The sequence below is a fragment of the Lygodium microphyllum genome, chromosome 8 (genome assembly GCF_053477565.2).
Source record: "Lygodium microphyllum isolate KBCC chromosome 8, Lygodium_microphyllum_v1.1.10, whole genome shotgun sequence".
NCBI classification, from domain to species: domain Eukaryota; kingdom Viridiplantae; phylum Streptophyta; class Polypodiopsida; order Schizaeales; family Lygodiaceae; genus Lygodium; species Lygodium microphyllum.
Window position 1 is genome coordinate 63,403,282 of NC_141142.1, and position 20,524 is coordinate 63,423,805.

Below are 20,524 nucleotides of genomic sequence, written 5' to 3' on the forward strand. Positions count from 1 at the left end.
CATAATTACCATATTGCCTCCCTCTTGTTCTTTGATCATTCTATTTCTTGTAGCAATTTTTAGATACATGCCCATATTTGCCACAATAATGACAATCCTTATTTGCATTTGATTGCTATCCATGGCTCATTTGGGGTTGCTTCCAAGTACCTCTTCTTCTAGATGAGTAACCCTCTCTTCCATGAGCATTAGAGGCACCTCTATTTGCTTGAGGCTGCCTATTTTTCCATCTAGTACCTTGTTGTCCACGGGTTGCATATGCATTTCTAGTCCCTCTTTCTCTAAAATTTGGCCTTCCTCTTCCACCTCTACCCCTTTAATTTGAGCAGAAGAAATTGTCCCTGGTGTTCTTAGACCCACTAGCACTTATAAAGAGTCCAAGCTTCATTTCTTCATGCAAAAGAAGTGCCACAAGCTCATCAAAGTCAGGTTGCTCTTAACACACTGATATGGAAGTGTTAAACTGCTTGTACTCCTCTCCAAGACCATGGAGGATAGTGGCCACCGAATCATCATCCTCAACTTCAGCTCCAATTGAGCCTAGTTGCTCAGCAATTGTTCTAATCTCACTCACATAGTCTTCAATAGACCTTCCATTCCTGGATATATGTGGCTGATTTTTTGCTTCAACTGTGTCTTTCTTGCATGAGTGACATGGCCATAAATCTTCATCAACAAGTCCCAAGTGGTTTTTGGTGATGTACAATTTGCAATTTGCATAGCTTTTGTGTTTGACACACATAAGTACAAGCATTGCAAGACCTTGCTAGCCTTTTCCAACCATGTCTTATGTGTCTTCAATTGATTCTGTGTTGGAGGTCTATCCTTCGATAGCTTGGGCTCCTGAACTTCCACAAAACAAAGTTGTTGTAGTCCAGCTTCTCATCTATTATCTAGGTGATAGTATCCTTCTCTCCTGTGTTTGCCATTCCAAGGTCTTCAGCTTTGCAAAACAAGATTTGATGTGTAGAGTCAACCCAAAATGATAGCAGGGCAATGCACTTTAATAACTTGTAATGCAACTAGTTTTTACTAAAAATTTATAGCAATAAACACTATTGCATTCTCAGCCAATACATGTGCTTTGTTCCCAAGTATGTGTATGAGACATACATATATCTGACCACTTGTACTTGTCCAACTTAGAGCTCAGATAGCTCCGGCAACAACCACTAAATTTCTGCTCTACAATAATCACAGCAATTGCAATATGCAAAGAAACGTGGCCAAAGAGATATCTTTGGTTCAAAGATGCTAAGCATGCATGTCAAGATTGGTTTATGATCCAACCACAAAGCTCTTTGTTGCTTATTGATAATGAAACCCCTAATTGCTAGAAGACTTTTGTATCTAGAATAGGACCAACCAATTGCTTGTCAGATACATCAAACAACTGAATATTTGGCAAATCTGCAAACAGAGTAAGGAATCTGTCCTGTCAATTGGTTATGAAATAGATTTAGGTAGACCAAGGATGTAAGATTTCCAATACCAGTAGGTAGTATCGGATAGGTCATTATTAGATAAGTCAATCCATGACAAGGATTCACATGACGTAATCTCTTTTGATACAATTGTGTGAAAGATCGAGTGAGTACAACGATTTATGTCCTGCTCGCGATCCTTCACCAGTCACATTGTGATGAGAGATCAATCCTTTTGCACACGATGTGCAAGAACTATGAGTTGAAGGGGACATAGATTGAGAAGAAAAGTCCTGGACCCTAGTGCGGCAACCTCTTCTAGATCATCGATGCAGAGCTCAAGATGGGTGAGGAGATTGCTAGATGCCCCAGCTGCTCCCTCTACATCATCGTCATCTACAACATGGGGGACTTGTAACACCCCGAAGACCCTCAACAGCAACAGAAGATGCTCCCTTAGCGCCCAATCATCGTCATTTGATTTGTTTATGATGAGCTTGCTTGCAAGCCCTGATTGTCTGTGGGAAGATAATGGAAGATGAATAGAGAGCATGGCTGCTCTCCTTCTTGCTTGACCTTTGTCGCTCTCTCACTCTCCTTCTTGCCTGACCTTTTTTGCTCTCTCGCTCTGATTTCTTTCATGGTATCAGAGCGAGAGAGGGAGAAAGGTCAAGCAAGAAGGAGAGCAGCCATGCTCTCTATTCATCTTCCATTATCTTCCCATAGACAACTGTGTACAAACACCACCAAACATAGAAAATTAAAGTAACCTAGATGTAACCATGGTTGAGTCAGTGTGACCCAAACCTTATTCAACTAAGGTAAACACACCACACCAAAGGTACATGAGCTTGACTCTCAACACTAAGCATAGAAATAATCAAGACGCCAAAGGGTATAAGATTGTCATAGAGACATTATTCACTGCATATGTTGAAGAAGTATGGTATGGCTAATTGCAAGCCTATTTTTATACCTTTGGATGTTAATGCTAAGCTTAGTGCACATATGGATGACTTGATTGAGAATGTTATTATGTATCAAAAGATTGTGGAAGCCTTGTCTATTTGATGATTACTAGGCCAGACTTAAACTATATAGCATGTTAGGTAAGAAATATGAGGATTTGCTTGTGATTCTATAGCTTGGGCTACACCCACATAGTCCATCCTTGGTTATGGCACATTCATTGTGCCACCTCTTTTGCAAGTTTACACTTAGTGACCGTGTGTATATACATTGTGGTACTTTCATATCAGTCTTTTATCATGTTGTATACTTAGTTATTTTGTGTGGAAGAAGAAGAAGAAGATTCCAGCCCTATCTCTCTATGCTCTCAAGTCTCCATTGGATTGTTGTGTCTATACTCTTGGGTGCTTCACCTCTCTCCCATCTTGTTTGTTTTCATAGTGGAATAGGATGATGCACCTTATTGGGCAAATAATAGATTTCTTGAATACCTAAAAGCTCAATTTGCACACTTGCTCACAAAGATAAGGTCTTATCAACTAATTACAATATTTTTGTAAAGGGTAGGATAAGGTGAATTATTGAGAAGATGTGTATGTGAGCATGAAATTGAAAATGTGTTGCAAGAAGTGTATGGAAAAATAGATGGAAGCCACTTCAATGCCACCACAATGGCATGTAAGATTTTTCAATCCTAATGGTGGTGGGTTTGAGACTATTCAAAGGACATAATATAGTTTGTAAAACACTATGATGAATGCCCATGCAAAAAGTTGCTCATCAAAAAGGAAAAAATGAGACTTATGCTAGTTCTTGGACAACAACCCCTCAAAACATTGGGGGATTGACTTCATGGGATCCATTAGTCCTATTGAATAATATTCTCAAGCAAGATACATCATAATCACCACCACTAACTATATGTCAAAATGGGCTTAGGTATGCATCGCAATAAAGAATAATGAGAGAATAACTAAATTCCTATAGGAAGCGATATCAAGATCTAGATGTCCCATAGAAATAATGAGTGATCAAGGTGCACACTTTCTAACTGTAGTGGAGTACCTACTCTCTATGTCCCTAAGCATTCATTGAAAGTCAACACCCTACTATTTGCAAGCAAATGGCTAGGCCGAATTAATGAATAAAACCTTGATCAATGTACTAAGAAAAAATTTGTCGATCATTATCAATCACTTTATATGGATCTTGAAAGAAGCCTCTCACACTCACTGCACCCAATCAAAAACACCTTGTATTTTATATCCTAAACGAAACCATTTATGCCATGAGCCTAAGATCCATGCCAACAAAATTATGCCTCAATGAACTATCTAGGTATACAAACCCAGTACTATCCAAGGTGTGATTATGATTGATAGGCGGAATCCCAAACTCCTCATCCAAGCTCTGATCAAAGCCATTTGAATCAACATTAACATGAGAGAAACCTAATGATGCATTTGTCATAATAGGTGAGTCCCCAACTTTCTCTTTATCTTTTCTTGACATCCGTGTTATACTTGGTGGAGTCACCTATGACCTCAGTCTACCACTCCAAGATCTATCGATAGAATCATGACTAGGAAACTCTTGTGGTTCACTCAATGTCTATGATTGTTGACCTATTTTATGCATAGCCAAACTCTCATGCTTATCAACCCCAACTGTATTCTGCATATTATTGTACCAACTACTCATTCATAGAAAATAACATCCTTGCTAACTCTCAGCTCATGTATAATAGGGTTATAACATCTATATCCCTTTTTTGCAAACAAATATCCAACACATACACATTTTTTACTTTGGGATCCAATTTACTACGCAACACATTAAGAATATACACATAATGAATACATCCAAATACTTTCAGATGGGACAAATTTGGCTTTCTACTTTGTAAGCTTCTCTTTGGATGTCATACCATGTACATTAGCAGTGGATATCCTATTCATAATGTATATAGTAGTAGCAACTACTTCAGTCTAATAGTAATGAGGCAAGTTTCTTTCTGACATCAATGCACGAGCTATCTCTATAATATGTATATTTTTCCACTTACTAGCTCCATTTTGCTGCAGAGTATATCTATATATATACAGCCTTTGTATACCATTTTTTTGCAAAACATAAAAAAAACTCATTGGAGAGATATTCTCCCCCTTCATTTGACCTTAGGTATTTAATATGCAACCATGTCTCCTTCTCAACTAAAGCCTTAAAGCTTTTAAAGTGAGTGAATACCTCACTTTTCTCATGCGTAAATTAAACCCATAGTTTACGAGTATGATCATCAATGAATGAAATATAATACTTACAACCACTCAAAGTTATACTCTTTGTAGGACCCTACATATCACAATATATCAATTCAAGTGGCTTCTTGCATACATGGTTTTTATGTGGAAAGGCATGCCTTGCTTGCTTTCCAAATTGATATTCTTCACATACTTTATGTATCCCATCAACTCTAAACTTAGGCAATCCATCCACAATCTATTTTGACTACATGTCTTTCAATCATTGCACATTCATTATTTATGAACCATCAACAATCATAGTATTCATGAAGTGCTATACAATAAATAATTGCTCACTTCTATCATCATTATTTCTATTGGATGCATAATCATCTTGTTACTTTTTTCCATTTCTAATTTCAAATTTTTTTAAAAATCTATTTTTAGAATTGTGGCCTTTTTGACCACAATGCCAATATTCCTTGCTATCACTAGAATTATTTTGCCTATTAGAACCTATGACTTGGCCTCTTTTATATAATCATTAATGGATAGGTTTTCTCTTTTCACTTGGTTTAGGTTTGACTTGAGCTGTAGCTTTCGATCCTTTGTGTTTTGTTAAAAAACAACCTTGCCATGTGTGACACTGATTTCAGCAGTTTAAAAAGCAGGTTGAAAAGGAATTTGACTGTTATATCTCTTGCTTGAGATCAGATAGTGGTGGGGAGTATGTGTCAAATGAGTTTGACAACTTTCTGGCTGAAAATGGCATACATAGGCAGCTTACTTGCAGCTACACTCCTTAGCAAAATGGGGTAGCTAAAAGAAAGAACAGGGTCTTGATGGAAGCTGTTCGTGCCATGATGAATGAGAAGAAGATGTCACTCTATTATTGGGCTGGGGCTGTTATGATAGCCATGTATATCTTGAATCGGACTCCCACTGCAGGTATTCATGAGATGACACCGTTTGAGAAGCTGTATGGCTATAAGTCGGATGTAAGTCACATGAAAGTCTTTGGCTGTCTTGCTCATGTGCATATTCTAGATGAAAAAAGGAAGAAGCTGGATCCAAAAGTGCATAAGTGTGTTTTCATTGGATATTCGCAGGAGAAGAAGGCATACAAATGCTATGATCCCTCTAACAGGGAGACCTTGGTGAGCAGGGATGTTATTTTTGATGAGATGGATTCTTAGTATGTATCAATGGCTACAGTGCCATTAGATATGCCTTCTACTCATGTATCCATAGTTGATATGCAGCAAAGCACTACTATGACAGGACCTAGTAGTCAGCTAGTATCCCCATGGATAGGGAGATTAAGGAGCTCACCGTCCACTGACACCAGCATGTCAGTGAGGGGGAGATATGATGTCGCAGACAAAGGAAAAGAGAAAGTTACTGAGGATATATCTGGGATGATGACACCTGGTAGAATGACTTCTGGATATGAGTCTACTGACACTTTAGACAATGAACTTGGTATTCCGACTGTCTATACGCCTGGCGCAAGGCAGAGCAGGTACATTCCGCCTCATGAGAGAGGGGAATCGAGTAGTGCACCACAGCTTAGACGCTCACATAGGGTCAGATACCCTGTTGACAAGTTGACATATAGTGGCTACATTGCAAAGCATTATGCTTACATGACAAAAGTGATGGAGATCAAAGAACCAGGTACATATGCTGAAGCAGTGGAAAATGAGAACTGGTGTGCAGCTATGGATGAAGAAATGAATGCCTTGGCTGAAAATAAGACATGGGATCTTGTGCCAATGCCTGAAGGAAAAAAAACCGTTGGCTACAAATAGGTCTACAAAATCAAATGCAAGTCAGATGGCAGTGTGGAAAGGTACAAAGCCAGGCTAGTTGCTAAGGGGTATACCCAACAGTATGGACTTGATTATGAGGAAACATTTAGCCCTGTTGCCAAGATGGCAACCATACGCACTGTGATTGCCTTGGCTGCTGCTAAAGTCTGGAAATTACAGTAGATGGACGTTAAGAATGCATTTCTTAACGGTGACTTAGCAGAGGATGTCTATATGGTTCAACCCCAGAAGGGTATGTTCACCCTGATTTTCAGCATTATATATGCAAGCTGAAAAAGGCACTGTATGGGCTGAAGCAAGCTCCGAGAGCTTGGCATGCTAGGATCAGTAACTACTTACAGAGGTTGGGATTTACTGTTGGTAGGGCTGATCACAGCCTATTTACAAAGAAGACTGACGGTGATTTAGTAGTGCTGGTCATATATGTTGATGATTTGATAATCACTGGTGATGATGACTTGGGCATACAACATGTAATGAAGATGCTGAAATTTGAATTTTACATGAAAGATCTAGGTGAATTGAAGTACTTTTTGGGTATTGAGGTAATCAAGGCTAAAAATGGTTTATGGCTGATGCAAAAACATTATGCCATGGAAATGCTGAAGAAGTATGGCATGGCTGAATGCAAACCATTGGATACACCCCTTAATCAGAATGTCAAGCTGGACATTAGTACTGGAGCTGAAATTCAGGATGTGACTATATACAGGCAAATGGTTGGAAGTCTGATATACTTGACCATCACAAGGCCGGATTTGAGTTATGCAGTTGGGCTCATAAGTTAGTTTATGCAGAAGCCTAGGAAGCCACATTTAGATGCTGTTAGACGGATTATGAGATATGTTAAGTCCACTGTAGATTATGGGTTGTTCTATATGAGAGATAAGCCCTTGAAACTAGTTGGATACATAGATGCGTATTGGACAGGATGCTCATATGATCGTAGATCTACGAGTGGTTATGCTTTTGGTTTTGGAAGTGTTATGATTAGTTGGAGCAGCAACAAGAAGCAACCAACGGTTGCATTGTCTAGCACTGAGGCAGAGTATAGGGGTGTTGCATTGGCAGCATGTGAGATTTCATGGCTGCTCAAGCTTATGGCTGATTTGGATATTCAGGCGGATGCTCTAGTGACCTTATTATGTGACAATCTCAGTAGTGTACTCTTGGCAACGAATCCAGTATACCATGCCAGGACAAAACACATAGAGATACACTACCATTTTATCAGAGAGATGGTCCTTGGAGGGAGAGTAGATCTTATGCATGTGAAGATTGATGAACAGGTTGCAGATAACTTTATCAAGTCTTTGGGTAAATCTAAGTTTAGTAGTTTTAGACAACTACTTGGAGTTCATCAGATGATTTGAGCTTGAGGGGGAGTGTTAGAATAAAAATGGCTCATACTATTCTCCTGCTAGTATGTATGACCGACATTAGTCTTGTCCAGCTGTATCAGCAAGTGTGGGACATTAAATAAGTCGGTGGCCTTAGACCCAGTGTGAATGGTCCTACGGACCTTAGTACTATTGTATACACTTACTCTTTGTGTGTGGTTATGATAGAATGAATGAATGAAGAAGATGAGAGCATGCTTGCTCCTCACACTCTATCTCTACCTCTCTAAATCTCAACATTAATCCCCTGTGAAGACAAATGACTGATAATGGAATGAAACTCATTTAAGTGAGTTGACATAGAAGTACCCTCCTTTATGTTGTGAAGGTCCATGAGTTGCTTTAGCCACCCCAATACATTGAGAAGCAAGGCTCTGTTTGTCATAGACATTGCGAATCTTGTCCCATAATTCCCATGCAGATTTCCCATTAGAGACAACATTATAGAACACCTTCTCAGAGAGGAGAATATATTGGTGGACTTACATAGGCCATCTAATTCAGCCCAACTCTCTACATCAATAAGTTCAAGATTGATACCCTCCCTTATGTTTTAAAGGCCTAACTTCTATTTTTAGCACTAAAACTTGCAAGATTTTGGCCTTTCAGGAGTTGTAGTTGGTGCCATCCAACTTGTCAATATTAAAGATAGCACTATCATTCAAGCCACTAGTGATAATGAAGGCAAACAAGTGTACAAACTATCAAAATAGGCTGCTATAATTACTACAAATAACCCTAAAACCACTGTCAGATCAAGCTGAAAAACAAGGGGTACTGACCAAGTAATAAACTGTCCATAAGCTCAAACTCAATTTAAAGAACTAGCAAATCAAGGTAACTACTTGCATAAACAATGCAATAAATTACAGTTATAGCATGCTAAAGATGAAGTACATCAGTAAGAAATCAATGCCAAAGATGGGCAATCACTGATATAAGACAAACTGCAACTGCCAAGAAATAGCTCCAACTAGCAATGAGTGAATATGTGATTGGCAGTGAGAATTGTTAAAGAATCAATGTGTCAGACTAAGATTCATCCCATAGGCATAACCATCATGCATAGGGTGGGTCTCTCGGGGGGAAGGGGAGGGGGGGAGGGGAAAGGGGGGTCAATATATGTATGTATCACATGGGTTCAGCATAAGGGATTTTAAAATATCATATTTACATATTTTTTATATACAGAAGGATCCCATATAAAGGGGTTGCTTACAAATTGAATAGAAAAGGGTTATGTTTTATTAAGGAAAAAATCATAGATAAGGATATTTATAAATAGGCCTTGAATGCACGTGATATAGAGGATATACATATAGTGAATTACCCGGGGTAGGTCTGATGGGTAACAGAAGAGACCAACTAAACGCACAATGGATTGAGAAATGTAGTTGAAGCTTCAATACATGACCAACCAAGATGCATACAATGCTAACAACATCATGATAGAGATAGGTGCCAGTCCAAAAGTGACGTCAGATCAGTCCACTAAGCATCAACTGTGTACATAAAGCATGACAAGAGCATATATAGGGCCTTTTAGACTACAATTGGTTTGTGAAAAAGGGTAGGGAATTCAAACTTTACGGGGTGGATATGGGTGCTATCTATAGGAATTTTGTTGATAAAAAACATGCCAAGGAAAATATATATATCTCATATTTTTTGTTCATGAAGAGAACAAGCTCATGCAGGCTAATACCAAGAGAGAGCGAAGCTTGAAGACAAATATTTCTTGGAGGTTTTTTATAGGCTAATTTATAGTAAATCACTGCAATAATATAGGGTATATAGGTTGAAATTTCAGAGATTTCTTATCTATCTTCTCTGTGACTCTTTACTGAATCCCTTTGATTAAGGCCTTTCACTTAAAAACCCCTCTCCTTGACATCATTCCCACCACTCCACCTTATCTGATTCAATCCATGAGCACTTCTTTGCAAATACAAAATGTAGAGAAGAAGGAGAAGAAGTAAGATGTAGAGAATAGCCTCTCCGACTGGCCCTCGTCATTCTCCTTACATGCTCTCTCACTCAATCTCAACCTCATACTCTGCCTCTCATCCTACAAGCAATGGAAAAATAAGGAGAAGAAGAGAGAAATACTCTCCAAGTCCAATCACTTACATTTTCACTCTTACTCTCCCTCACTCTCAATATTTTTGATGAGGTGAGACATGACTCATAAATATATATACATATCATATAGGTTCAACTTAAGTAAAATTTCAAATATCAATTTATATATCTTTTACATAGACAAGGGTACAATATAAAGTGGTTAGTTATAGATTGAATAGAAAAGAAATGTATTTTATTTTGAGAAAACTCACAAATAAAGGTATTTATAAATAAGCCTTGAATGCATGTGATATAGAGGGTATACATATAGTGAACCCCACAAGCTCTCAACAAGGTACACAAGAATATGAGATGGAAGTAAGGAGAAGGGCTACTCTCAAACACACACACAATAATGAGCTCTCTCATTCAATTTTTGGTTTTTATATATTAGGTTTAGGATTAGGGTTTGCATCAAAAGTTGGATATCCTACCCACTTTTTAGGCTTTTGACTGGTCCTCTTTGACTAGATTAAAGTGAATAGAAGTTTCATGCTTGCAATCCCCACATTTGTTATAGGTCCACTAATTTAACTTTAGGAGATATTACAATTTGCACAAGATTGAGCTCAGCTTTGAAATACTGTTACAAATAATATTCACATTGAAGGGGAGCTACGGAGCTCTACCCTGAGACCTACGAACTGCTTATTGATCAAGCGTTTCAAGCTGAGCGGCCATGGCTACGTCTCACATAGCCGACGCGCAATACCTACCTTACGGGTGTAGTGAGCTTACCTTGATGCTCGATCGAGTTCCCTCCTCTCTCTTGCACTCCGGTAGCTCCATGATCCTTGCGGCAAGCTCAAGCAACCTCAAGCCCTCTCCGTCAAGCTCCATCCTCCATAGCCGCGCGAGAGAAGAGAAGAGAAGAGAAGAAGAGAAGATGAAGAGAGAAGATAGGGAGCTTCTTCTCCATGATCCCTCACTCTCACACACTCACTCCCTCACTCCCTCACACTCCCTCAATCCCTCATTCAAGCACAAGCAAGAAGGCAAGAAACAAGAGAACAAGAAGAAGAAGCTTTGGCCGCACACAAGAATGAGCTTCTCATTCACTTTTCAACTTTATATACAAAACCCTAAATCCCTTTTGGGCGGTCATCCCCTTATCCCCTTTTTTACATGGCCAGCCGTGGCCTAGGCCCTTTTTCCCATTGTCCTTCTATCTTCCTAGATCACCGCCCGTCTATATTTACAAATTGCACGGGTGAGAGCCTGGCGCTCCTTAAATTAAATCACGACGTGCTTGCGCTCTTTTACAAAAATATTGACTTGCGCTATTCCTTGTGCTCCTTTTTTCTTATTTAGGACTTTTATGCGCTTCTTGTGTTTCTAGATTTTTCTTGGTACCCCTTCGTCTTCCGTTTCACTTTGCCTTGGCCTTTGTTTTCTGCTTTAGCTTTTCCAAGTTTTCCACCTCGTTCATCTGACGGTTAACATTACCCCCCTCCTAGACGAGTGCCAGCCCCATGGCGCTGTGGTGGGGAGTAACGGGGTAGTTGGGGTTGTTGCTAAGTGGAACTGGTGGGTAGATGACCACAATCAAAAGGTGCTTTTGTAAATGAGAGGTGATGGAGTTTGATTAAAGATGACCGGGAGAGATTCCAGCGTGCTTTAGACTTCATGAAGATGCTCGACATTTCTCACACAGTTCGGCTGATAAAGGTTTTGCATGGGCATCTCTAATCATTTGGAGAATATGAGGCTCCAAAATCTATGCCAATGGTGGGTCCATCACTGAGTTTTTCTTCTGCTTGATTTGGTTCAGTCATGGTAGCCATCAACAGGCAGATGGTCGGCTACATCAAGCATGTTGGTTCGTCCAACCATCGGAGTATGCAAAAGCTACTGAAGCTGCTGTAGTGGTGTCATGTCTGACTCATGGAAAAATTACTGGTCATTAGCGGATGTCGTGGATGGTCTTCTTTAGCTGGGTAGCCATTCACTGAGTCAAGATCATAGCCTGCAAGAGAAAGTTGTGCATTCCCTAAGGGGTGTGCCTATCTCACGGTGTGGTGTAAGTGCATGTGTAGTGGAACTGGGAGATGGGTCTAACCTTGGGTAAGCCCTTGGTAATGTCCCACACTTGAGGACCTAGTTCGTGTGTTGTTGGAGGTACAATGCAAAACTTAGGGTGACAGGTCTGGAAGTCCTGCCCTTGATGTGACCTAAGCATGAAGTGGGGGAGGGGCTAGGTCTAGGTGTAAACCCTAGGTGTAGTGAGTGAAGTGAGCCCTCGTGCTTTTTCTTTTCTCTTTTTCTTTTTCTTCTCCTTTTTTTAAAAAGAATTGCATACAAGGAAGATTTCCTAGCTAATGCCTATCACCTTTAGCTGGATTACAAGGCGGTCTCGCAAGCATTGGGATAGGAATGCACGACTTTGTAGATATTGTTTAATGCCGGCTCAAGCCTTCAGAGGTGTGGATGACAAGAAATGATGATTGCACCTCATGAAGCGGGTATCACTCATATCCTCTAGGATTTCTAGGCAAAAGGAGGGAAGCAAGGTTGCCCTCATCATTAGTCTAGTCATGGTTCTACTATCTATCCCTAGGTTGATGTCAAAAAAGAGTGGAGGGAGGTGGGCTTCCTCTGTTGTGGGTCTCTGCATTAGTAGGAGCTTGATAAGCCTAAGATAATTACAAGTAGTTAAGAAGGCTGGATCTGGGCAAGAATAAAAATTTGCGAGGAAGCGGTTGATAGATGGAAGGAGATCCTCTATCCTAAAGACTAGGCATTCCTCGGGGCTCCAAGCATTAACATTATATATCTTAGGAAAGTTAAAATCCCCATGAATATTTTGATCATAGTCAACTCCATGCCTACGGGGGTAGGGCATGTAGATGGGGTCATTGCATTCTTCAGGGAGAGAGCTGCAAAAGGCGGTCCAGGCTTCAAAATTGGTATCCCAAATCCTCCTCTGCCACTTCGGCTGTGCCTCGTAGCCTTTGACGGTTTTGGGAACCCTGTTTACCTTGTCTTGCTAGTAGTCTTCAAGCTCTTGCCTCCATTTGGTTATTATGAGGCTTCTTTCCTCTATCCACCTGTTTGCAAGATCCTTAGCCAGATCCTTGATCTTGACTAGAATACATAGAGGCAAAGCACGGTCCAGAGAGCGTGGATAAGAAAATGAAAGTTCAAACGGCCTCGTCTGGAACTCCCGTTGACTCCATATGACCAATTCCTGAGGCCAATTGATAGGTTGGGGATCCCCCCGTAGTGGCATAGGCTCTTCAGGAATTGTCTTGGCAGTGATTGTGCTCTGCGTTGGGCTTCCTCTGCTAGTTCTTCTCTTCTTCTTCTGGCTGCCACAATGCACTCAGGCATATGGGCATCTTCGAGCTCTTCAGGCGGGAGGTCTGGTAGAGGCGGACTGGGCATTCTTTGTTGCTCTTCTTCAGCATCTTGCTCAAAGTCTGGACCCTCTTTGACATTTTGCTCGGCAACTCATGGAACCGATTGTGGTGGTGGTGGTGGCTGCTCATGCTCTTCAAACACAAGTTCCTTAAGCTCTTTTGTGATTCCTGTGCCTGTTGGAAGCTCCCGTTCTTGAAGGCTATACTTTAGTGCTCGGATGGTCAGTTCTAGCTTCCTTCTTAGCTTCTCCATTGAATCATTGCCCCCGTTTGGGTGATATTGTGCTAAGGAAGGCTTGCCTTTGTGTGTTGGCACATACATCAACAGCTTCTACCCTGGACTCCGCAAGCACTCTCTCGCACTCAGCCACCGCCAAGCATTCTGTTAAATCCCTAACTCTTTCAAAATTATTTCTTTCCCACTCACTGGCTCTCTCATCCATCTTCTTTCTTCCCTCCTCTAGCTCACTTGCCAAGGTTATCACAACTTGCTGCTCATTCGTTAAGAACTAGAGTCGGTTCCTTTCCCTAGAGTTTCGAGCCAGCTATTCTTTAGCAATTTCTTTTGCCTAATTTGCAATGTTGAATCTTTTTTCTACCTTAGCAAATAGCTCTGACTTTTCTTGCACAAGCTACTCGTGACTTTGGATCTTTGTGAAGTGCAATCTTCTTTGGGTGAAGGCCATGGCCATGAGGGCCTCTATGTCTCCCTTGGTAATCTCCAATGCATCTTGCAGTTGTTGTGCCTCATTTTGTAGCCTTTGTGCTTCTGCTGCGGGAACTCCCGGCCTTCCTGTTCTAGGAATTCTATTTCCCTCTCCAATCTGTCTTGTTCTTCAAGTTTATACCATAGCCGGAAAGCTATGGCATCTTCTTGTTGCTCACTTGGCTTGCCCTCCTGAGCTTCTATCTGTCTGTACCTTTCCAGTTTGGCAGTTCTCTGTTCCAAGTCAGCATACTGTCTATACCTTCTGAGCTTCTATCTGTTTGTACCTTTCCAGTTCGCTAGTTCTTTGTTCCAAGTCAGCATACTGTCTATACCTTCCTGAGCTTCTATCTGTTTGTACCTTTCCAGTTCGGCAGTTCTCTGTTCCAAGTCAGCATACTGCTGCACTAGTAACTTCAAGCTTCGCTGTTCTGCCACCAGGTTTTTCTCTTCATCTTTCAGCCTTTGTCTTAGGCATCTCTCATTGTCCTGGGCTTCCTTGCCTTTGCTTCTAGCTGATCTTGTAGAGTTTTCACTTCCCTTCTTCGGTCGGCTCCTTGCTTTGAAACTTCCAGCCTTAAGGCTGCCAACATTTCCTTTTCTTTCTCTAACTCCACCAGGGCTATCTTCTTTTCTTCTTTTTCCTTTTCCAATTGTGCTAGAAGCTCAACCACATAAGCATCATAGTCGGCACCAGATGGCATGGGAGTAGGGGCTGTAGTGGTTAATGCCTCTAGCTTCTGTCATTTTGGATCTTGCCTAGACTCGGCATCTGCGACGGCAGCGGGCCTTTTTGCTCCGGCTTCTGGTACAATTTCAGCCACTTTACTGGCAAGTAGCTACATCATGCTCATCAATTGAGCGGTGTCTAGAGAGGGCGTGGGTTGCGGCGTGGTTGTGGTTGTGGTGTCGGTTGGTACTGGCACAGAAGGAAGGCAGGGGGTTGCAGCAGGGACTTGCCCTTGCCTACAACTATTGGGGCCATTTCCACACTGCCACTTGCTTCAGCTTCATGGCAAGGACTCAAAGGATCAATCTCTCCTCCCCCATGGGTTTCTTCGACAGATCTATGAATGGCCTCTGCCAACTTAGTAAGTTCTTTCATTCTTAGTTCTTCAGCTTCCTCCTCTGCCCTTCTTTGCCTCTCTTCTTCTACCCTCTTTGATTCTTCTCTAATTTTTTTGAGTTCTTCCTCTTCTTTTTTCCTTCGTTCCTCCTCCACCCTTCTTGACTCTCTTTGAGCCCTCTTCACCTCAGCTCGCTCTTCTTTGCTCAGTCTTTCTTTCTTCTCCTTCTGGCTCTTGTCACTCCTCTTTTGCTCCCGTGGTTTAGCCGCTTGAGTAGGTGGTATCTCCGACTCTCCTTTGTCGCTCATTATCCTTTCACTCGAGCCTTCTTCCTTGCGGTGAGGTGAGATTTGATGCACAGCTTTCTCTTCATCTACACCAGCATCCTTGATAGCCTCACCGATGATTGCCGTCAGGACACCGCCATATCTATTTGTGGAGGCTTTCGAGGCAGGCTTTTTCCTTGTGGATTATGCAGTAGAAGCAGGAGACTCCTCACCAGCTGGTGCCAGGAGCGCAGCTGAACTCTTGATGGTTTTCTGCACAAAACCGTTCCAATCCACCTCCTCTGGAACTCCTGCAGCGATGCTCTCTAGTAATGGCACCCTGATTCTGTTCATTAAAGGGTTGTATCTCTGTCCTGAGAAAAGGGCGTGGACCATTTTAGCTTGCATCTTTGTTGCGAGGTCTGGAATATCAGCCAAATTGATTCCATCCACTGTGTGCACGTCATCTTTTTTGACTCCCATCATGGTATATACATCTCTTCTTGGGCGCCTCTCCTTCTTGGACACAAGCCCCATGGCTTTCTCGACGATAGTTGCATTAAGGGGCACTTGCATCCTTCTTTCCCGGTCACCAATCCTTATTGTGACCGTGCCACATCTCCTACCTTCATCAAAGCTCCTTAAAAAGTCAGCCCACATGCTATAATCTACAGCCTGTCCGACCTTTTCCACATACTTTTGGAGGTTGCATTTATCCACCAACTCCTTCATTGCTGGCTCTTCCAGGATGGTATCATCTAAATTCAGGGTATGTTTGAACGTAAACTGGCTAAATCTACGTGTCTCAACACTGATCCCATACTTTGTCAACTCCTCTTCAGTGAATGGAAGTTTACCCCCTTTTCTTGTTCTGCCATGGTAGGTTCTTGTCATTACACCATGCCAATATTAGCGTTATGAATTGACTCATCACTAATAAAAACCCAAGAAAGAATGCGTGTGACAATTTTTCATGCTGCTTCAGAGGTATGAAACTTGGAAATAATTCAAAAGCAACATCTATTTCCTCCTTGCATTCTTTCCTATTTAAATTTAGTTGATCATTTTCATCCATCACTACACCTTACTACATCACTTGGCTCTCACTTTGCTCCCCCCCCTTCCTTAAGTTTTAAAGGAATCCTTCCTAGGATTAGCAAGGGAAGAAGGAGGACTCACATGGAGTTTGTGGGGTGAGTTACTTGGCCAACAGCCAAGTATAGAGGTTAGGGTTATATTCAAGCTGGGCATGACGATCAAATTCACATGGTCATATTTAAGCTTGGGTGATATAGGTCAAGACATCATGAAAGATGTCCCCGAAGTTGAGGCAGCTAGCAATGTGCAGTTCCTCTTCTGTAAGGAATTGGTCAATGCAAGGGTGGGCTAACACATGGTCATCTAAGTGTATGTTGCGTGTAATGGCCAAAACCCTAAACGAAAGAGGTGCCACATAAGTAGGGTCATGTTCAATTGTTTTGATTGCCCTTCTTTGCTCGGCATTGGTCATGATGCGGCAGCCTTTTTTCTCCCATTGGAGTCGCAAGGCATACCACAGTTGTAAGAATGAAGAACCAGAGCTGGCAAGCTGCGTGAGCTCCTCCAGTTCTTGTTCAGGTGTAGAACGAGCAGGCTTGCGGTACGAGGTAATTAGTCTTCTGAGAATGGCTTACTCCTTTGAGATTTCTCCATTAGCGATTAATTCGGCGGCAATTTTGGGGAATTTGACGATCATAAATTCGTAGTCTTCCCAAGTGCATGGCAACGCACGAACATCAGAAGCAAGGGGTTCATCGAAAAGTCCTACGTCAAGCCTCTCATAGCTCCTAGCGAATGTGGTGAAGGTGTTATCTAACACCTTGATGCATGCCACTACATTATCTCTCGAGGTCTCAGCAAGATCCTTGGGCACTAAAAGGAAAGATCATCTTTCGTACGAAGGCCTAAGACCTACTGGTGGTGATGGTGCAATTGGGCTGGACAGTGATGACTCCATTGATGGCGTCATAGATGGGACTTTACACTCAGAAGCACTTTGAGATGCTGCAGGCGGCTCCAGTGGCATATGAGGTGTGTTGCATTCTATTTGAGCCGGCATGGGGGTGCTCAACTCCTCTGACTTGGGTAATTGTGGGGCATCTAGCTTTGGACGATAAATGTGTTGGGATTCATTAATCACAACCGTTGCTGATCCAACTTGCTTTGCAGCTTAGGCTCCGTATGTGCAAGCCTCTCTAGTTGGAGTGAGGTTGCTTAGAGTTGAGCCTCTTGAATGTCCACTCTTAGGCACCCATATCCAGGGGTTGCCCTCATAGTATCCTTGTGCTCATAAGAGATCTTTGGGGATCCATCGCGGCATGGTCGTACGCCTACATCGATAGCGTCTGAGCTGCCTCTTAGGCTGTGACTGATAGTTTTTGCGTTTAGAAGCACGTTTCTGCGGTTTACAAGGAGGTGACCCTTGTTGTTTTGGCACCCATATGAGCGTGGACTCCTTGGCCTTGTGAATGGCCTTGGTGGGCTTGGTTCTATCAGTTTGAGCATAGGGTGAGATATCACAGCCCTTCGCCCTAGGCTTGGTCATAGGCGTGGTCGTAGGGGTCTCTATTGGTGGCTTTGCAATTGTAGAAGGATCAAGATAACCCTTGCTGAAAGTAGTCACTATGCGCACATTGCCTATAGCAAGATGGATGCGATCTAGGTTATATTCCACATTGTAGTTCGTCTGCTTTTTAAAAGTGCGACCTACTAGTGACTTATTACTGGCCCCTTTAGTGTTTGGAAACACATAAAAGAAGACGGGTATACTTTCAGAATCGATAGAGACAGCCACTTTGCATTTTCCTAAGAGTGAGTAAGTGTTGCCCCCAAATGGGCTCAGTTTAGTGTTTGTAGGCTATAATTTAGGTTGACCAACACGTGTCCAATGGTCATGCGTCAAGATATTATAGTCGGCACCTTCGTCAATCAGGGCATCAAAAGAATACATTCATTCTGTAGTGACCGTGATTCGTAGGTAGGCGGGTGCCATTGCTTCTTCATCTTGATCTGTCAGTTTGGTAATAGTGGCCACGCAGACATTGACAGGGGCTTCAAGCATAGGTGGCTCGTTCAACGGATGGGAAGGAGGATAGTACTTTTTTATGTGACTGCCATTGAAAAAGTCTATTCCTTCTTCGAGCGTCTCCAATTCAACATTGCTTGTTCTACTAATTGTACGTACTCGGAAAGGTCCTAGTCCTCAAAATTTCATTTTTTGTTTGTGACCCTTCACAGAGTATAGTAGAACGAGGTCCCCTTGATCAAAGTTGCGCTGTTTGACATGCTTGTCAAACCACATCTTTCTTCGTGCCTTCTCACAAATCAGAGCCTGGGTGGCTAAGATTTGAGTCTCCGTGAGACGCTTTAACTCCACTAAGCGGTTGGTCCAAGCCTCTCTTCCCTCCCAACGCTCCTGGGTTGCTATCCTTAAGCTAGGGACAAAGAACTCTAAGGGTAGAATGGCCTCCATTCCATAAGTTAGCCTAAAGGGGGTCTATCCTACAACCGTCTTATAAGCTGTACGATAGGCCCACAAGGCCACCATTAATTTGTTATCCCAGTCACTTCGTGATGTGGATACCACCTTCGTAAGCACATTGATTAGGATTTTATTCGTGGATTCCGCTTGGCCATTTTCTTGAGGGTAGTAGGGCGAGGACCTTCTATGAATGATTAGGAAGGTCAAGAGCAGGTGGAATATCACTTCATTAATGAAGTGCGTGCCCTGATCACTTACTAGTTCAATTGGACAACCAAAACGTGAAAGGACCTGCTCCCACAAGAACTTTGCAATGGTTCTAGCGTCGTTCTTCCTAGTGGCTCTTTCCTCTGCCCACTTCATCAGGTCATCAGTTGCCACAATGATGTAGCATGCCTGGGAGTACTATGCCGCAGGATTGATAGGCCCAATGAAGTCAATGCCCCATTTTTCGAAGGTTGTCATGCTATTATGGGGGTCAACTCCATCTTATCCTTGCACACAGGCACCTTAGTCCTCTGGCACTCATCACAGTGTTTTACAAATTTAGCAGCATCACAGAATAGGGTGGGCCACCATAGTTGGGATTGTAGCATGGTACGGGCTATTGTATCCCCACTAAAGTGTCCTCCAGCTATTCCACCATGCGCTTCTCTCAATAAATCGTGCATCTTGTGCTCACACACACATCTACGTGACAAACTATCTTGTCCTAGCTTATAGAGTTGGCCGGCGATCAGTTCGTATGGCTAGATCTTTAAGATAAGTCTCCTTAGCATGGCTTTCTCAATAGGTCTCTCAGGTAGACCGTTCTCTAGCACTTGAACTACATCATCGGCCCAATATGGCATTAGATCGGCTCTAAACAAGTCTCTTTTGCTAGACAAGCCAAAGAGATGAGCGTTCGGTAGGTCGTTAGGTATGCCTTGTCCAGCAGCTTCTCCTGTGGGCATGTGGGACATGTGATCAGCCATGTAGTGTTGCTTTCCCTTACGTACAACCATAGAGAAATCGAATTCCAACAAGAGAAGTAACCATCTAGCTATGCGCCCTATAGCGCACGACTTGTTCACGAGATAAAGTAAGGTTTGATGGTCAATGAAAAAGACGGAGGGGGTGGCCAACAGATAATGCCTAAATTTCTTTACAACAAACACCATGGCTAACCCTTCCCTTTCAGTAGTGGAATAGTTCATCTCCGTTTCAGTGAGCTGCCTGCTAGCAAAAATCACGGGGTAATCTAGGTTATGCTCACTAGCCTGGCATAGAACAGCTCCAATAGCAAACTTAGAGGCTTCTATGTGTACATGAAACATTATGCTCCAGTCTGGGGCTTGTAAGATTGGTGCAGTGGTGAGAGCCTTCTTCAACTCTTCATATGCATGCTGGCATTCCTTAGTCCACTCAAATACGATCAGTAGCTTGTAGAATGGTCTAGCAATCAGTGCATAATTTAGTACAAAGCGTTGATAGTATCCCATATGGCTTAAGAAACACTGAACGCCCTTGTAGTTAATGGGTGGTGGTAGGTCGACAATGACCCTAACTTTTGAGAAGTCACTGGCAATGCCCTAGGATACATCCGTGCTTCATCCAGAACTGGCACTTTAAGGG